Below are 18,371 nucleotides of genomic sequence, written 5' to 3' on the forward strand. Positions count from 1 at the left end.
CACCCATGTGTGTCCAGTCCTATCACCATAATACGTTTACTTGATACTTGTACTGCTTCCAAATCAATAGACAGAATTGCTCCAGGGACAGTGTCTGTATTTACATTTGAGCTGAAAACAAAATCTGAAGGCACCTTACATTCTTTTCTTGTTATCTCAGGCACCACCCGTGCCAGCACTCTGATACCATAAATGATCTATAGGTACCCCTCTGACCACCACCTCGTTTGTCATTGTGCTGATCATTAACATTGCCCGCAAGGGGCATACTCCTGGGGTGGAACAAACTATTCCCCGCTCAGTGAAGGAAATGGTCATATTCAACTTGCTTAGAAGGTCCCTTCCCAACAAATTTATTGGCGATCTTCATGATGCAATAGGGGTGCTCGCACTGTTTTTCCCCCCACTGTTATGTCAAGGTCTTTGGTGTAAGGAACTTTTAAAATAGCCCCAGAGAACCCCTGTATTTCCAAAAGTCTGCCCAAGAGCGGGAACCGGCCTTCCATGAGGCTCGATTTTTCAGCTCCTGAGACCACCATAAATATGAACTGTTTGTTGCCTATCTCAGCCCCCACTAGTGGTTCCTCTTCTACACGTAGGGTGGTGGATAGGACTGGACAAGCAAGTGCTTTCTATGGGCTGTCCTAATCTGCATATGTCTCAGTTCCTGGAACGGAGAATACATTATCCCCTACCACTGTTACACCTCGGAAAGGTGCTGGTGCACCATTTGCAGATGTTGCAAAAATATTTTTGTTTGCGTTCGCCATATTGTTTTGTCTTGCCATCTGCTGTGGCATACCTCTCTGCTGCACATACTGCTGTGGTGGCTGTGTCTGTTGCATTTGTTGTTCGTTATAGCCTTGTCCTTGTTGTCTATTTCCACCCATAGGTAACCCGTACGGACTGCCTGGGTGGGGGTGGCCGTATTGCTGCTCATTTCCCATGGGGGGGATGCCCTTGGGAGTATCCCATAGGTCTCATCCTGCATTCTAGTAAGTAATGCCCCCCCTTCCACAGTTCCAACACGATTCTTGTGGCCCTCCCCTCTCCCAGGTCCTCCAAATCCTCTATTTCCCATTCCTCCGAACCCCTCTCTCGGCACTCTGTACCCACCTTGTCCTCTTGGTGTCCTCCCTTGCCACTGTTGTCCTCCGTATTGCTCCTCTCAATCCCACTGTTCCTGCCTGTTTCCTGTCCATGTTGCTGCCATTTTTATTAGGCCATTTGCTCCCTTTTCTTCGCCTTCCTCCTGTCTGGATGTTGATGTTGTTGCATTCATAGCCACGACCTTCACTAATTTATTCTGTACCAATTTTGCTTCATCTGCCAACCTTTGCTGCGCTATCTCTTTTTCCCTTTCTTTGATCTGATACCATGTGAAGAGGTGCCGGCAGCGGCCTTGGGAAAAGCCACCAGCTCGCACACATCGGACGAACTCGGCGATCCTGACCGGAGCGGAGCCGGCCCCGCCGAACGCTACGGCGGGGTTAGCTACTCACCTTACTGGAGTCGCCGACCCGGACTGGGAAGGGGGCGGAGACCTTGTCAGGATGCAGGCCGCAGCCCGCGGCCGAGGAGGAGTAAGAACCCCGACATCAGAGGCCACCCCTATGTACCCAAGTCCCGGCGCCGCATGGTTGCCGCCGACGGAAACGCTTCAGGAACAGTCCCCATGCTACAGGGGCAGGCAAAACTGACGGCAGGGAAACCCGGTTTTAAGGGAGGCGGGGCCAAACCTTCCCAACCAATAACAGACGAGCTAGGCAAGACGTCTGCTCATTGGTGGGGATTTGAACCCAGTGAAGTATATAAAGGCCCGCCTTTTCTAAACAAGGCTGTCTGTTATTTTCACAGGACACCGAGGAGCACGCAGGCAACCCCGAGTGGTGGGCCTACCCAGATAACCCGAGTTAGAGGACCACAGCCTTATCCCAAGGGCGATTGGGGAAGGAAAAACCCCACGGTGAAGCAACCGCCAGAACTTTCAGTTTATTATTGATGTACCACACCTCAGTTATTGACTCTTTCCGGATCAACCATACGGCAATAATAAAGATTATTGCAGCACGAGTTTTGTCTCCTGTCTATCATTCTCACAACTGGCGACGAAGGTGGGATAAACGGCGGCGCGATGGAGGCATTGATCAAAACGCTGTCGGAAGGACAGCAGCAACTGCAGCAGTTGGTTCAGATACAAAACCAACAAGCAGCTGCTGACCGCCAAGCCTTCCAGCAGGCATTGCAGGTACAAAGCACGGTGCAAACTACTGCACAGGACAAACATCATGACACAATATCGAAGCTAACCGAGATGGTGGCTAGCTCTAGGACACAACCAATGGTCCCATCCGCATTACTACAAAAGTACAAAGACGGCGAGGACCCTGCCTTCTTTTTTACAAGTTTCGAAAGAATAGCCAGGAACGCACAGTGGCCCCCCGAACGATGGGGACAATATGTCGCCCCCTTGTTGTCCGGCGTCATGCAAGGAGCCTACCAGACGGCAAACCCCACCGGGAATACTCCCTATGGTGAAATAAAGGCGGCTGTACTGGATCGCCTTGGCCTTGATGAAGAGGCCTATCGAATTCAATTAAGGGACACCAAGTTACGACCTGGGGAAAATCCACGGCAGTTGTATTATCGAATAAAAGACCTGGCGGAAAAATGGCTGTCAACTCCGACGGTCGTAACTCAACCGATACTTGAAAAGATTATCCTTGAGCAGTTCGTAGAAGCCCTGCCAGGACAAATGCAGAGGTGGGTGAGGCAACATCACAGACCCTCCCTAACTGAAGCGGTGGATATTGCCTCGGCGTATCAAAAGGCTGGGTACCACAGGTTTCCACCCACAGGGATAACAGCCCGCATAGCAGTACCAACGACTGATGCCCCACTGACCAAAGGGGTCAGACCACAACAGTTGAGATGGAGACAACCCGAGGAGGCGGTTCGGAGGCCAGACGAGAAGAGGTCTGGAATTGAAGACAAGTCCGCTGGGACCAGTCCAGGATATCGGCAACCTCAGTGCTTTGAGTGCAACGAATGGGGCCACATAGCCCGGTTCTGTCCCAGGAAAAGATCCGCTGAACCAATGGATATTGGGTACCTGCACGCGCTACAAGAAGAGAGCGTACCCGGTCCTTACATCGTGGACATACGAGTTGACGGCAGACCCACACGTGGTCTACTTGACAGCGGCAGCCGGCAAACCGCCATATCACCTACTGTAAGTAGCAAACCCAACTTACTTAACGTGTCCGTACCTATTAAATGTATTCATGGAGATATAAAACTTTATCCGATGAAAAATGTGGCTATCGAAATAAATGGGGAGTTGTCACCCGTGAGGGCTGCCGTCCTACCTTCTCTGCCTGCCCCGGTAGTCATAGGGACTGATTTACCTAACTTTGACCAGGCACTGATGACGAAGGAGGGGAGAAGGGAAGTAGGTCCCGAGCCAGAACCCGGGAGGGGCATGTCTGGTCCAAGAACCCTCATCAATAAAAAGAGACGAAGCCGTATGGACTGGTGTCAGGCTTGTTATACGACTAGAGCCATCGACTGGAGACTAGAGGATAATGAAGATAGCATCAGGACCGAAACCCTAACGGACAACACCCTCAAGGTAGCCCGAGAGAGGGCTACACAGGAAGGGGATCCAGATCTTTCCAGGGGACCAGGATTTGTGCTTCATCAAGGTCTACTGTACCGAAGATACAAGGCAGATGATGGGACTGTTAAGGAACAGTTAGTTTTACCCAGAAAGCAACGCCCCATAGTACTGCAATTAGCCCACAACCATCCTTGTGGAGGCCACATGGCTTCGCTGAAAACACAGCAAAATATACTCAAACGGTTTTATTGGCCGGGAATTTATGGCGAGGTGGCTCAGTTTTGCAAAAGATGCCCTACCTGTCAACTAACGAGCGGAGTAAAACCAGCTAAAGCTCCTCTACAAAAGATGCCCCTTATTACAGTACCATTCCAGAGGATCGGCATGGATATTGTCGGTCCATTGGAACCAGCCAGTCGAGGGTATAAATACATGCTGGTCGTAGTCGACTACGCTACACGTTATCCTGAAGCATTTCCCCTTAAAGGGACGTCAGCCAGACAGCTATGTGATCAACTCATACCCTTCTTTGCCCGAGTTGGCTTACCCTCAGAAATCATCACTGACCAAGGGACGAATTTCATGTCGACTTTACTACGACAAGTGTGTGAACGCCTACACATCAAGCAGCTAAGAACATCCGTGTATCATTCCCAAACCGACGGCTTAGTCGAAAGATATAACAAAACGATAAAGAAAATGTTGAAAAGGGTGACAGGACCAGGTGCCCAGAACTGGGATAGGGCGATACCTCTTGTTCTGATGGTCCTTCGAGACACACCCCAATCCTCCACGGGGTTTTCCCCCTTTGAACTCCTGTTCGGGAGACAACCCCGAACAATCCTAGACCTGGTTAAGGAAGAATGGGAAGCCTCCGAAGAAACGACCCTAACCGAATATACCGAGGAACTGAAGGAACATTTAAGCGCACTGCGTGCTTTGGCGGAAGCCAACCTTTCTCATGCCCAGAACATACAAGAGAAAAACTATAATAAAGGGAGCAGAATGAGAAGGTTCAGCCCAGGAGACCAGGTACTCGTACTCTTACCTACCAGCGCCAACAAATTACTGGCCAGATGGAAAGGCCCGTACGAGATCACGGATGTTCTCAGTCCCGTGACCTATAGGGTGCACCAACCTGACCGAACCAACCCGGATCAAATATACCACATTAACTTGTTGAAGGAGTGGAATGAACCCCTGGTATCAGCACTAGGAACCATCGGAGACATAGAAACGTTGGAAACCGCGAACCCGGACCCCGGTTCGCTGGACCACGTCCAGTGGGGGAACGCCCTATCGCCACTCATGAGAACGGAGCTGATGCATAGGCTACTACCCTACAGAGAATCCTTTTCCACCTTACCAGGGAGGACCAAATTACTTGAGCATGAGTTAAAAACAGAGTCCGGACAAGTAGTACGGCTCAGACCCTACCGGATACCCGAAGCCCGGAGACAAATCATAAACACGGAGGTAGATGAAATGTTGCAACTAGACATCATTGAGCCTTCAGTCAGCGCTTGGTCATCGCCCATCGTTCTGGTCCCTAAACCTGATGGCTCAATCCGCTTCTGCATGGACTACAGGCAGCTGAACAGCGTGTCTAGTTACGAAGCATACCCAATGCCACGGATGGACGAGTTGTTAGAGGGACTCGGGGCTGCCCGGTATCTGAGTACGCTAGACCTAACAAAGGGATACTGGCAGATCCCTTTGCGACCCCAGGATAAAGAAAAAACCGCCTTTTCCACACCAAGGGGACTGTATCAGTTTAAGGTTCTTCCTTTTGGCCTACATGGGGCACCAGCCACCTTCCAAAGACTTATGGACATCATCCTAAGACCGCATGAGGGATATGCAGCGGCCTACCTTGACGATATCATCGTATACAGCAAAACCTGGGAGGATCATCTGAACCATTTGGAAAAGGTGGTAGCCGACCTACATGTAGCCGGCCTTCACATCAATCCCAGTAAGACCACGATGGGAACTCACGAAACAAAGTACCTCGGCCACGTGGTGGGGGGTGGAATGCTGAAACCACAGATGTCCAAAACTGAGGCCATTCATCGCATCCCAACACCTGTGAACAGGAAGCAAATACGGGCTTTTCTGGGGCTCGTTGGTTATTATAGGAGGTTTATTCCCGATTTTTCTGCCATAGCCGCGCCACTCACCGATGCGCTAAGACTCAAAGGGAACCCAAACCTGACCAATAACAAAGCCGCCCTAAGGGCCATAGATCTTCTAAAGGAAAGGATCACATCTGATCCGGTATTATGTTGTCCCGACTTTCAGAAGCAGTTCTTCCTCCAGACTGATGCCTCGGACCACGGCTTGGGCGCCGTCCTGTCTCAGGAACAAGAATCGGAACTGCGGCCCATTTGCTTCATCAGCCGAAAGTTGCTACCACATGAGTCGGCGTACTCCACGATTGAGAAAGAATGCCTGGCCATAAAATGGGCGATTGAATCCCTCAAGTACTATCTGGTTGGTCGTCAGTTCACGTTGTTCTCGGACCATGCACCTCTCCAATGGCTTGCCCGACACAAGGATACCAACCAGAGGGTTCTTCGCTGGTTCCTCTCCCTACAACCCTTTGACTTTCTGACTCTGCATAGGCCAGGCAGATTTCAGCTGGTGGCGGACTACCTGTCCAGGTGCTCTCACTGGCCCGATCGGCCAGATCCCGGGGTGGGTATGTGTGAAGAGGTGCCGGCAGCGGCCTTGGGAAAAGCCACCAGCTCGCACACATCGGACGAACTCGGCGATCCTGACGGGAGCGGAGCCGGCCCCGCCGAACGCTACGGCGGGGTTAGCTACTCACCTTACTGGAGTCGCCGACCCGGACTGGGAAGGGGGCGGAGACCTTGTCAGGATGCAGGCCGCGGCCCGCGGCCGAGGAGGAGTAAGAACCCCGACATCAGAGGCCACCCCTATGTACCCAAGTCCCGGCGCCGCATGGTTGCCGCCGACGGAAACGCTTCAGGAACAGTCCCCATGCTACAGGGGCAGGCAAAACTGACGGCAGGGAAACCCGGTTTTAAGGGAGGCGGGGCCAAACCTTCCCAACCAATAACAGACGAGCTAGGCAAGACGTCTGCTCATTGGTGGGGATTTGAACCCAGTGAAGTATATAAAGGCCCGCCTTTTCTAAACAAGGCTGTCTGTTATTTTCACAGGACACCGAGGAGCACGCAGGCAACCCCGAGTGGTGGGCCTACCCAGATAACCCGAGTTAGAGGACCACAGCCTTATCCCAAGGGCGATTGGGGAAGGATAAACCCCACGGTGAAGCAACCGCCAGAACTTTCAGTTTATTATTGATGTACCACACCTCAGTTATTGACTCTTTCCGGATCAACCATACGGCAATAATAAAGATTATTGCAGCACGAGTTTTGTCTCCTGTCTATCATTCTCACATACCAACAAACTCTTTACATCCCCGATTGCTAGAGGGACCCCTGCCGTATGTTTTTCAAATGCGTGTATCTACTTTCCCACCCTACCCGAGAGTGGGGGGAGGAGCTTCAACAAGTTATTCATGTCCATTTGCGCCCATGGTATGTAATTGGGCCTCCCTGCCCCTTGTGTATAAAAGGCATCTATAGCTTTGTATTTCCCCCTCTTTTACTTACCATTCCTTTCTTTGTTTTACTTACCAGCATGTTTCCTACTCTCTGTCTCAACCTCCCTTGCCACCTTGGTGGCGATCTAACATCTTCTTGATCAAAGTTATTCCCGCTGCTGCTACTCCTTCTTCGCATTCATCTAAGTCACTCCACACTTCCTCTGCCTTTTCTTCTGACTCCCTTTCCCCTTGTCCTTCTCCGTGTTGGCTGTCTGGTATTGCCGGTCATATTATTCTAACCGGTTTGCCACTTAGATGAAACAGGAAGTCTCCAGACTGCCACTCTTGCTCTTGTCCCCTTGGTTTCTGCACAGGTGCTGGTGGTGTACCCCTACAACACTTTCTCGAGCGATACTTGATCCCACAACACTCGAAGGTGGAGTGAGTTCACCAGTGGTCAATGGTGGCATTTCCCCTCCCTCTTGCAACATTTGTCTCCTGTTACACAATGCTCTTAACCTAGTTATCTCCATCTGTGCATGTGCTAGCTGTCTATCTAAGTCTCCCGTTGGTCATGTTATGTTCACCGGGGGCACGATAGTTGGTCCACACAGCCCTCCTGTCTCATAGGGGGGCGGGGCGGTAGAAGATGCTGCTGTTCTTGGGATTGCTGTGGTGCACACTGGAACATACAGGGGCTCACTGTACCCCACTGCAGGCCTTGCCAGCAACGGGTACATTTTTGTCGACTCGCTCTCTTTTGGTGGTGTTGAACACTCCCCCCCTGCGCATCCGTCTCCTCCCTCCTGTTTTTCTTCCTCTTTTACTATCGGGTCTTTACTCACCTGCTAGGTGTTACTTCCTCGAACATGCGCCACAAATCTAGTATTTCCCTTGTGTTTTGCAACTGCTTGCCTTTATATTGCGCTAGTGATTGTGTTGATACCAGATCCAATACCCTCTTATCGAAGGACCCTCCTTCCGGCCATATGGGCTGTACGCTATCTCCTTTTATTTCCGTCATCCACTGATCATGATAATTCTGTATTTTCTCGCTGTATAGAGGGAGATGCTGACAGATATGTGCTAATGGCGTGCTCCCTCCCACAGCAGCGGTTGTATTACCTCGGCTCGTGTTTAGCACCTCTTTTTCCTTTTCCCTCCCTGGGTCAAATAAACATTCTCCAAAAGAAAATTCCAACAACTCTCCAATATTCAGAACATTTTTGATTGTCAATCACAATTTTGTCAGTACCACTTCTTGTTAGACATTATATTTGTCAGACCACAAATGCAACGGTACGTACTGACAGAAAAACATGTAACAGAAAAACAAGTACATGTAACATAAACTGCCTTCTCGTTATCCCCTATTTTGGCTTATTTAACGCTATCACTCCTCACTCTTGCTGTCTCACACACACACTCCCCACCTTTAAGCCCCCTCAGGCTACCTTTCCAAGAATTCTGCTCAAACAGAAAAATAATGATCTAAATTACTACTCTGAGCCTACTCAATATACAAGACTCCTACTTTTTCTTTTTATCTTCACGTGTTCCCTGCACTGGACGAGACAATGCTATGCGGTGCCGCCTTCTACCCCGTTCGGGCTAGGCTTCCGTACTCCCTAGTTACTTCTCTTTACTAAAGACCTAATGGCCATATAAAGGATAGATGAGAAAAAGCCTCAGTAACATTCACACAGACCCTGTATCTTGTCCCCCAATGTGCTATACTTTTACCCAAGCCGTTCCCTTGTCCCTTTCTACCCCAATCCCTTTCTTCCCCTTGCAAAGTCTCACAGCCAGTACTCACATGTTCAGTTGGGTGGTCTGGGAGCCACCGTTTGAGGTCTATCCACAATCTGGTCCGCACCCCAACCAAGCCGTGGCCCGCCCTGGCGAGCAGTTTTTAGTTGGGTATTTGGCAAGTGGGAACCCTTGGACCCGCTCTTTTGTGCACACAAACTGGTCGACCATGGAGGTGATGGTTTTGATGGTGGGGCGTCCCGGATCTCGCCGCAAGGCTTGGGGGCCTCGGGACACCTGTTCCAATCACGTCGTGGGGGTCACCAAAATGTAGGCCCACTCCCCGACTTGCATACCTAAGATACATAAGAATATAACACACCCCAGCGGGGAATGAGACCGGGAGGACAGGCTGCAAGAGTTAGTCGTTTATATAAAATTTGGCATCCAGAGAACTCTGCTGCCCGAGAGTGCTCTGGCAGACATTACAAAGGTGGCAGCTTCAGTAAGAATATCGTGTCATACATGACATCATTGCATAGGGGACTACATAGACACAGGATTGGATAAAACAGTTGGATACATATGTAATACATGATGTTGCTCCCGCTGGATTGGTAGTTCAGTTGGCGGGAGGGCTCATACCACGAGGTCCAGCTGCCTGTGTCCGGGTGGGGTGAGGGTCAGGTCACGATGAAGCTGGGCGGGCCCTAGCTAATCTAACATAACATATTGCTTCAAGCATGCACTTAATAACAGTTACTGAGGCTCCTTTGAGCAAATCATTATTCTCTATAAATTCTAAGCTTACAGCCACATCATTATTTACTGGGGTCTTTGGGGGATTATCACAACTCAGGAGGGCTCGATCCAGGTGGGATCATTGATCATGGGGTGGGTCTAGGAGCATCAAAGAGACTAGGGGGCATGCTGACATTTGTTAGTTCTGAGGTGCAATATACTGTGACAAAGGTTGACTTTTATTAGTCGTGGCACACTGGGGTGGGCATCGCACTGGGGTTACATATCTGGCACATCAAAAGAATACATATCGGGGCCATGGGGTTGTATTGGCAGTATTATTCCAGTACCAGGGGTGAGTGGGGGCATAGGCAGGTTTTGTGGAGATGGATGTGTTTGCAGGGCATGGTTCGAGCCGTTTCACGCACAGGACAGTGATCTCAGAGGAAGGGTGGGGCGTTAGATTTATATTGTTGCAATTACCTCTGGCTCAGGCGTGAGAATGGAGCTACAGGGCTTTCAGAGACGGGGAGAAAAAGGTGGGGGGTTTTGCGAGTGCTGTGCGCGGCACTGCAGAGGGGAGAGAAGCCTTCTCGTAGTATCTTGGTGAGGCCTAATCCAAAAATGGAGTCGGAGGTGTTCAAGATGGATACCAAGTGTCTCTCCAACAGCCCCACCTGCGTCATCATCAGCACGTGGGCTGGCTTTGTACACAGGGGCAAAAATAGGAAGCGTCCCCCACTGTTGGTCGAGCAAGTGATGCATCTTAAACTGAATGGGTGAGGGGGGCCCGAATGGCTCTGCCACTCCCACACACAAGCGTGTCTGGCCCTAGTTGGATACTAGTGATGCTTTTTACCAAACTTTACAGAGAAGGCAGGTGCACTGACAGACTGTGGAAGAGTCATTCCAACATTATTCTATACTTCATTCTGTCCAGGTCAGTGTCTGGCCCTCACAAACTACTAGATAGTGTATGTTTCCCACACTTTCAACCCTTTGAGGGGTTTTTGTATTTGTTTTTATTACATGCTAGTACCACAGCTTCTTGTCACAACACCAAGGTGAACAACAACACTAATTAAGCCCTCACTTGATTCTTCCACTTAGGGAGATCCAGTCCAGGCCCATGAAGAAGGCATTCTATGCCGAAACATCACGGGACACCACAACATCTGGGCAAGCTATCCCTGTCCCGCCACACCATCTGATCTATATCTAGACGTACACCAAAGACTTGGTTACCTCCCAACACTTAGTACACCTTGGAAACAACACATAGGTTGTACTAGTGTAGACCAGCTTTAGCTCACTGTTTACAATTCACTTATTAGTGTTATGTGATCATACAGTGGTTGCTCTACAGAAGTATTGAAAGTATTTTAATGTGCCGTGTATAGAGATTGAACCCGGAAATACTTACTGCTTAATAATTGTCTTGCATTCATGTATGTGCATTGACATATCTATGTTTATTTATGAGCAGTTCAAAACTTTATCTATGTTTGGTTCTTCTGTTCTCTCTTGTTTTTCCAATATGTCTGCCAAATAATAGGCAAATGTTGTCCCAAAAATTCAAAAAACAAAAATACTATGGGGAACTAAACCCATGTTAACTTGATTTTAGCTAAATAAATAAGCTAATAATCACGGTATATGTGCTCTCTTGCTCCTATTTTCATTGAGTATAAGTATACAGCTTAATTGTTACTTGGCATGTCAAATGGTTCAATCTTTGCAGTAAATGTGTATGCAGAGTAATATAAACTTTTGTGGAAGGACGCTACTCTTATGTTCCAATAGGAAACACTGCCCAAGCTGTCTTCGGCCAGCTCAAGGGAGCCCTCTGCAAGATTCAGATATTAAACATGGCAGTGTTTTTTTTCAGAACAACACTTCAACTATTGGTCTTGGAGCAGTATTATCTCAAGAACAGGAGGGGTAATAGATACCAATGATGTACATCAGTTTCCTCGTCATACAGCAAACTGGGATATTCTTGTGCAGGAAGAACTGGTCAGATATCGTGTCAGGGATATCCCTTGAAGGAATCTTTGATCAGAGGAAACTTTCGCAGCTCCAGGTGTCAAGCAGCAGTATACCAGTGTACCCCCTCTTCTGGGCGATACTGTGATGCTGAAAATACATTGGAGGGACAGGGCCTCCCTCTCCTTGTCCTGTCATCCTTTTTCATTTGTGTTCTGTATTGTTTTCTCCCCAGGAGTCCATATGGGACTCCTGGCAGTGCAGCTCTTCCTGTTTTTGGTTTGGTGTACAGACCCATGGGATACCCTTATAGCACCCCTGGCTAGGGGTGCAATCCTGTGCCCCTAGTGTATGTTTTTGGGCACCTGTATGTAGCCCACAGAGCAGGGTATGGGCTGGTGGCAGCTCCATGCTGAATTTGACAGGTGCTCTGAGTAACCTCCATTTTGGGATATCCAGGCCCTGCAATTGGAATCAGTTGATTCCTGATAGGAAACAAGATGGGCCCTGTGGCCTCTTGCTTTCTATTTCCTGTTACCTTGTTTTCCCAAAGTCCAGGGAAGCCCTGACTCTGTCCCTTCTCGCTGACAGGCTGTTGGGTGGAAGTTCCAAATATGATGTTGTTGTGAAGTCCAGGCCAGACTGGCTGGAGCCTTCCCAGTGACTGTATGTTGTGGGTACACCCTGTGGGTTGGACCTGGGTGAATGGAGTGTGTGACCAATATTCACTTCTTGTTGTGGATGTCTGGTTTCTGGTGTATGACACAATGACTGAGAGAGCCCTACCCGAAACTGGTATGAATGCAGTGTGTAGTGTTGAATGGCTGGGTACTTGTCCCAATACACATTCCTTGTTGTGAGTGTCTGAGAGGGAGGAGTATGGCCTGAATGCGCTGTATGTCTGATTAGCTGACTGACTGCATGAATGCCCTTCTGTATGATTGGCTGCTGAGTGTGACCGAGCAGTGTGGATGAGAGACAGAATCGTATATCTGGGGACCTCTCACCACTGGAAATTGTTCAGAAGCTGAGTTGACACTTGAAGCGTAACTGGAACTGCATATCCTTGATGCCCAGCTGGAAGAATAAGAACTGCTGCTGCATTTGTTTCAACCCGATCCGAAAGCTATCGAGTTCATCAAGGCCTAATCCGAGAGAGGACCTGCTTAGGTGCCCTCTTCCCGTGCTCAGAGGGACCATCGAGCACTGCTAACCTTCGCCGAAGCTCACTGGAAGTCAGACCCTTGAAAGGCTGCCGACCGGAGACAGGACCTCCGAGGAGAATGAAGTAAAGCACCCGGACATCGACACCGTCGAAGTCCACTGCTGACGACCAGGGTTCGGAGTATCGCCGTAACCGCTGGAGGCCCGTCAAAGCTGGGATGCCCAGAAGAGGGGACCGCTTGATGCCATGCCGCCGATGACCGGAGCAGTACACTCCTTTGCCTAAGACTTTTGATTCATGGATGAGCCTGTCCGCATCATTGCCCGCCTTCTCCTGCAGCAGAAGGCCAGGCTGTCGATGCGCTGAGGAGCATCCACCGGTGGGTTTCCCGCCACCCGAAGACCACAAAGACTTCAACGACTCGACGCCCTTGTCAGGCCACAGTTCTTCAGAAACTCTTTGCGGTCCTGAACTATCAAACCCCGAGGTGCCCCACACACCTCATCCTCGCAGGACATCACCGACGAGCACCGCCTGGATGACGCCGTGCTCTCAGAACCATCAAAATTTTCATCAATGCCGTTGATGCCAAGTTCGACTTCTTCGACGCCTCTTGACGATCTGTGGCTCCTGCTTTAAAGGGAGTCACTCAAGAAGAATCCATCGATGCCTCATCGGAGAAATCTGCTCTACCAGGTACATTGGGGGGGTAGAAACCTTATAGAAGGAAATACGACTAATAGAACAATATATGGACTGGGCTTGTGATAAATCTTTAATTTACTGGTTGCCCAGGTGGGGCGATCTCCACACAGAATCGTGCCTAGTTGGTAGGGGTCAATATTCTGCCCATTGTTCTAACCAACTGCTTTCCTCCTATATCTATTGTTGGTTACTTTTATTCCTTGATCTGTGTGACATTTGACCAGAGTATAATTGATGCACTTTAATGAGATATGATAATAATTGTGGTACCACTTTAGTACTGTATATAATTGCCATTGTGGATTTTCTGGCACAAAGTGAGTTATTGTGATAGTGTACATAACCTTGAATATTAATTATATAAAGACTGTGTTTTAACTAATACAGTGTGTGGACATTCCTTTGTGGGGGCTTGGGGACTACACTGTACTTAAGAACCAGCCTGCATCACCTCCTGAGAAGCTAGGTCTTTATTGCTCGACCAGCGCTACCCTATAGAGAATCTTGGCTGGGGTCCTCTGTGCCTCTCCTCTGCCATATAGAGAGCAGGAGTACAGACACCCTCCTCAAGTCTTTACAGATACGTAGCTATCTGGTTTCGGTCGGTCACAAACACTTCTCCGGACCCTTGGCCACACTGAAAGGGGTCCGTAGGGGACCCTGACGTCTATGGAAACAAGGCGGGTCACCACACATGATAGAGACGCCAGACAGAAGGTTGTATTCCCAAAGCTAGGGTTTTATTGCAAAGCAAAAGTCTCAGTTGGCCAACTCGGTCTCACGCCCCGCGACGTGTATTTCTAGACCTCGAGGGACGCAAGAGCGTGAATTACGTACATCAGTTACATATATACAAAATGCATATCAAACAATCAGCTATGACATGTATAACACCCCTCTTCATTGGGTTCCTTTGAACTTGGTGTAATGATGGACATCTCCGACCACTATGACACATTCAAACATCTATTCTAGTAACAATTTGCAATTTGTGAGTGCTTAGGCATCTTTCGGTTATTGAATAGAACATGGCGCTTCTGTTCTTGGAAGCGAACTACATACAGGGGGGAGTTGCATTCCGGACCTTGCTATCTATTAAATGCTATTTGTGTCCTGGGAGCCGACATGCTCTTAGCGGGCTCAGCAAAGGGGGGCCATTAGAAAAGCATAATTCAAGCCTTTAGCGGTATTATTCTAACATATTCTACCATATAACGAGACTGGCTGGCAGCTGTGAAATGATTAAATGCCCTGTGGCTCTACTTCAAGGCTACATTAAGGAGGGCGCCGTGCATTCTTCCTGGCGCTGCCTACGTTTGTGTTTCAGCAAAACTCTTGTTATCCTCTCGGCCCTGTGGCCTTGTCCTTAGCAATGAGCAATGGTTAGAAAACAAAATGGCGATTCTTGTTACATCAAAATGGCCGTTCATTGGAAAACTCGAAAACCTATATTCTGTCGTATCGTGCATGAGACGGTTGGCCCACGGCCACCAAAATGCGTTTGCGGTCTCAAATTGGATTTCTAGACTGACAACACAACTGGTCTTCTTCAGGTTGCGATGTCCAAGGATTCCTCTTCTGGACTCATGAAAACCACTTCTCCGAATGGCAGACACACAAGACTGGCTTACAGTGGACTTCTGATGAGAGTAGCGGACGCACAATGGTCCTAAATGCTCAAGAAGATGTCGTCTAACCAGGTCCTCTCTTGATTCATCCTTGGATCAGATCAGCAATCTTTGGAATCCTTGAAGAAATACAGCTGCAGACTCCTTCCTCAGGCTGGACCCACGATTCAAGCTTCAGGTTTCAGCTTCAGCTTCAGAACAAATTGGTGAGTAAGGGGTAATTAATTATACACATTCGTACAACATTCACCCAGGCTGAGCCAGGCTTAGTCAGCCAATCATACACAAGTGCAGGCATGCAGACAGCCAGCAAATCAGGCTCCTAGGCATTCAGTCCATTCACCCAAACCTGACACTCATGACACAGAATGTCGATTGGAGTAAGCACCCATGCTTTGAGAACACTACACTGCATTCACTCAAGTTTGAGTCACGGCTGGCCCATACATTGTGTCACACAACCAAAACTACACACCCACAACACAGAATGTGAGTTGGCTTCATACTTCATTCCTACAGGCCCCACCCCGAGGGTGTACCCACAACACACAGCGCCTGGGAAGGCTCCATTCAGTCTAACAGGAGGCAGCCCCAGAGCCATATATGGCTTTTCCACTCATCAGCCAGTCAGGGAGAAAGGGACATAGTCAGGGCTTCCCAGGACCTTGGGAAACAAAATGTAAAGGCAAAAGAAACCAACAGGATACAGTGGCAACCTGGCCTTTGTCCAGTAATTCATTTATTCCTATGGCAGGGCTTGAGTGTCGCATAAATGGAGGACACTCAGAGCCACTGTGAAGTTAGCATGTAGTTGCCACCAGCCCATACACTGCTATGTGGGCAACACATAGGTGCCCAAAACACACATAAGAGGTACAAGCGTGTACCCCCACCCATGGGTGGCATAAGTGTATCCCATGTGTGTTGTTCACCAAAAGGAAAAATGAAGAGCTTCACTGCCAGAGGTCCAGGCTGGACCTCAGTGGCAGAAAACATATAGAAAACACACACAGAAAAGTGGTAGGGCAAGGACTAGGAGGCCCTGTGCATCCAAAAGGCATTTCCAGCATCACATTAACACTGGAACTTTCTAAGCCTCTGCCAACTACTGAGCCGTTTACCAGGTCCTAGACATATCAAAGGTTCTAAAATGTGCCAAATGCAACCAGATCACAAACCTCAGATCAAGGGATTCTGTGTCCGCTTCAATTTGGGCTTATGTAGTCACAACTCCCTGTATGCCTTCCTTTTGCTGATAGGAATTATTTTGAGGTATTTTACTTGGCCAAAATTCTGCTGAAAACTCATTGCAAAAAATAGGGGTTGTGGTAAGAGAGCTAAAAGTGGTGGAAGGGGCTTGGGAAGGGCAATTAGTGTAGGGAAAGTGGAGTTTGGGAGGACGCCCTCCAAATGAAAAAAAATCCATGTGAATTGTCGGCAGAATTGCCACTAAGTAAATTACTTTGGCCCTTACTATTTTGGTAGTTGTGATTGTGGGGTTCACAAAGAGAATCTGTTATTGGAAGGGGGAGCACAGCGTTAGGTCACAACTCCCTTGATGACAACAAGCCTGCATCATTCAATGAGCAGTTTATGGGTTCTGAGCTTTTTGTTGCAATCTCTTAGATCTACTCATAATTCGTAACAACCTGTTCCTGATGGTTCGTCTTCCTAGGTTGGTGTCTGTGCCATAGAACAACGTCCTTTATTGCAGTGCTCGCATAGCCTTAGACATCTGTCACTATGTGTTTCCCCTGTCTTACTACTCTCTGGCAGCTTGCCAGACAAACGCCATTACCTCACTCACGGCTGGTGCAGATAGCCAGGGAAGTGTTCGCACGCACAGTCCTTTGCCACGTGCTGCCTTGTTGTATCTCTGATGGAAGTCTGGCCTTTTGCTGTTAGCTGACATTATATAATGTTGTTTTACCTTGATGTCTCTGCAGAGAAGTCTGTCGAGACCCAGTCTGAGGCGGAGTCGTTTGAATGTTGTCCAGCAGACCATGTACATTGAAAGTGCCTAGGGATTCTATGCGGACTACTTGACAATAGCAAACCTTGTCAATGTTATATTGATTGGAAAAGAAGAAAAGGCATCTAAAATGTCCTTCTACTTTCACATCCTACGAACAATTTTAAAACATGGCTTTAAAAGATGTGCGAGTAAGGACGGGGAGAAGAATTTCCTAACAATCGAGTGAGGAAAAAGTACTTTCATCAGAGAAAGCTAAACATTCAGCATCGGCGAGAAAGAGAAACCACACAAAAATGTAGTCACAAACGGTAAAAGCTTGAAACAAATGCCCTCCTTTGGTGATAGCGTATGTGTGCAGCTCGGCCATAACTAAAATGGTTTGCAGCGCCTGTTTACTGCATGCACAGTGTGCACTACACACCTGCAGCCGTGTAATGCAACAATACCCCTAACAATATCTGCAGAGGAGGGATGTGTCAATCTTATAATACATGTAACGTGGCAATAGGCAGAGGGTCTTTTGAAGTGAATGTCATGTACCCATACAGTGCATAGCTTTCAGCATGCACGACATTTAGCATATGTATATACAAATGATAGCCTATATTATTCAGGTTGCTTTTTGTTGGTTAAAGACCTCACTGGATGTATCTATGCATCACCAGCTTTAATGCACAAAGTCTGCTACAGAAAGGAACCTAAGTGATCCATGTTCAATGTATATGTGGTATACATGTGATTTTCCCAACTAATGCTGGCCCTGTTAAGTTGATATGAATGGTTGAGGCAGAGCAGAAGCTATTGCCATGCCCCAATGTGATGTTCAAAACACAGGTCTCTTTACACTGTAAACCATTATTATACACACGTCAGATTGCCTGGAGGCACGACTTTGGCACTAGCTATTAGAGCCGTTAACCTTTGAGCATGCCCGATCTTTACTGTAGGCTTACCTGGTGCCGCATTCACTGTATGTACAATGTACAAGGTTCACAGAGAAGTGATGGCTTTTGGCTTGGTGGATGTATTGGCACCCATGTGAACGTCAGCATCCCCTTATCTGAAGATCCGCGATGCCAATATTTAGCCATTAGATGCCCTGTAATAGCCAACCTTCCAGCAAGTTACTGTCATTCGCACCAGGTAAACGTGCTTAGCCAACCAGGTGGCTGGAAACATGGGTGAGAACACACAGTGTACTGCCCTTGCTTTTCCAGCCACCTGAG

Source organism: Ambystoma mexicanum, chromosome 12 (assembly GCF_040938575.1).
Source record: "Ambystoma mexicanum isolate Mex_15411 chromosome 12, UKY_AmexF1_1, whole genome shotgun sequence".
Lineage (NCBI taxonomy): Eukaryota > Metazoa > Chordata > Amphibia > Caudata > Ambystomatidae > Ambystoma > Ambystoma mexicanum.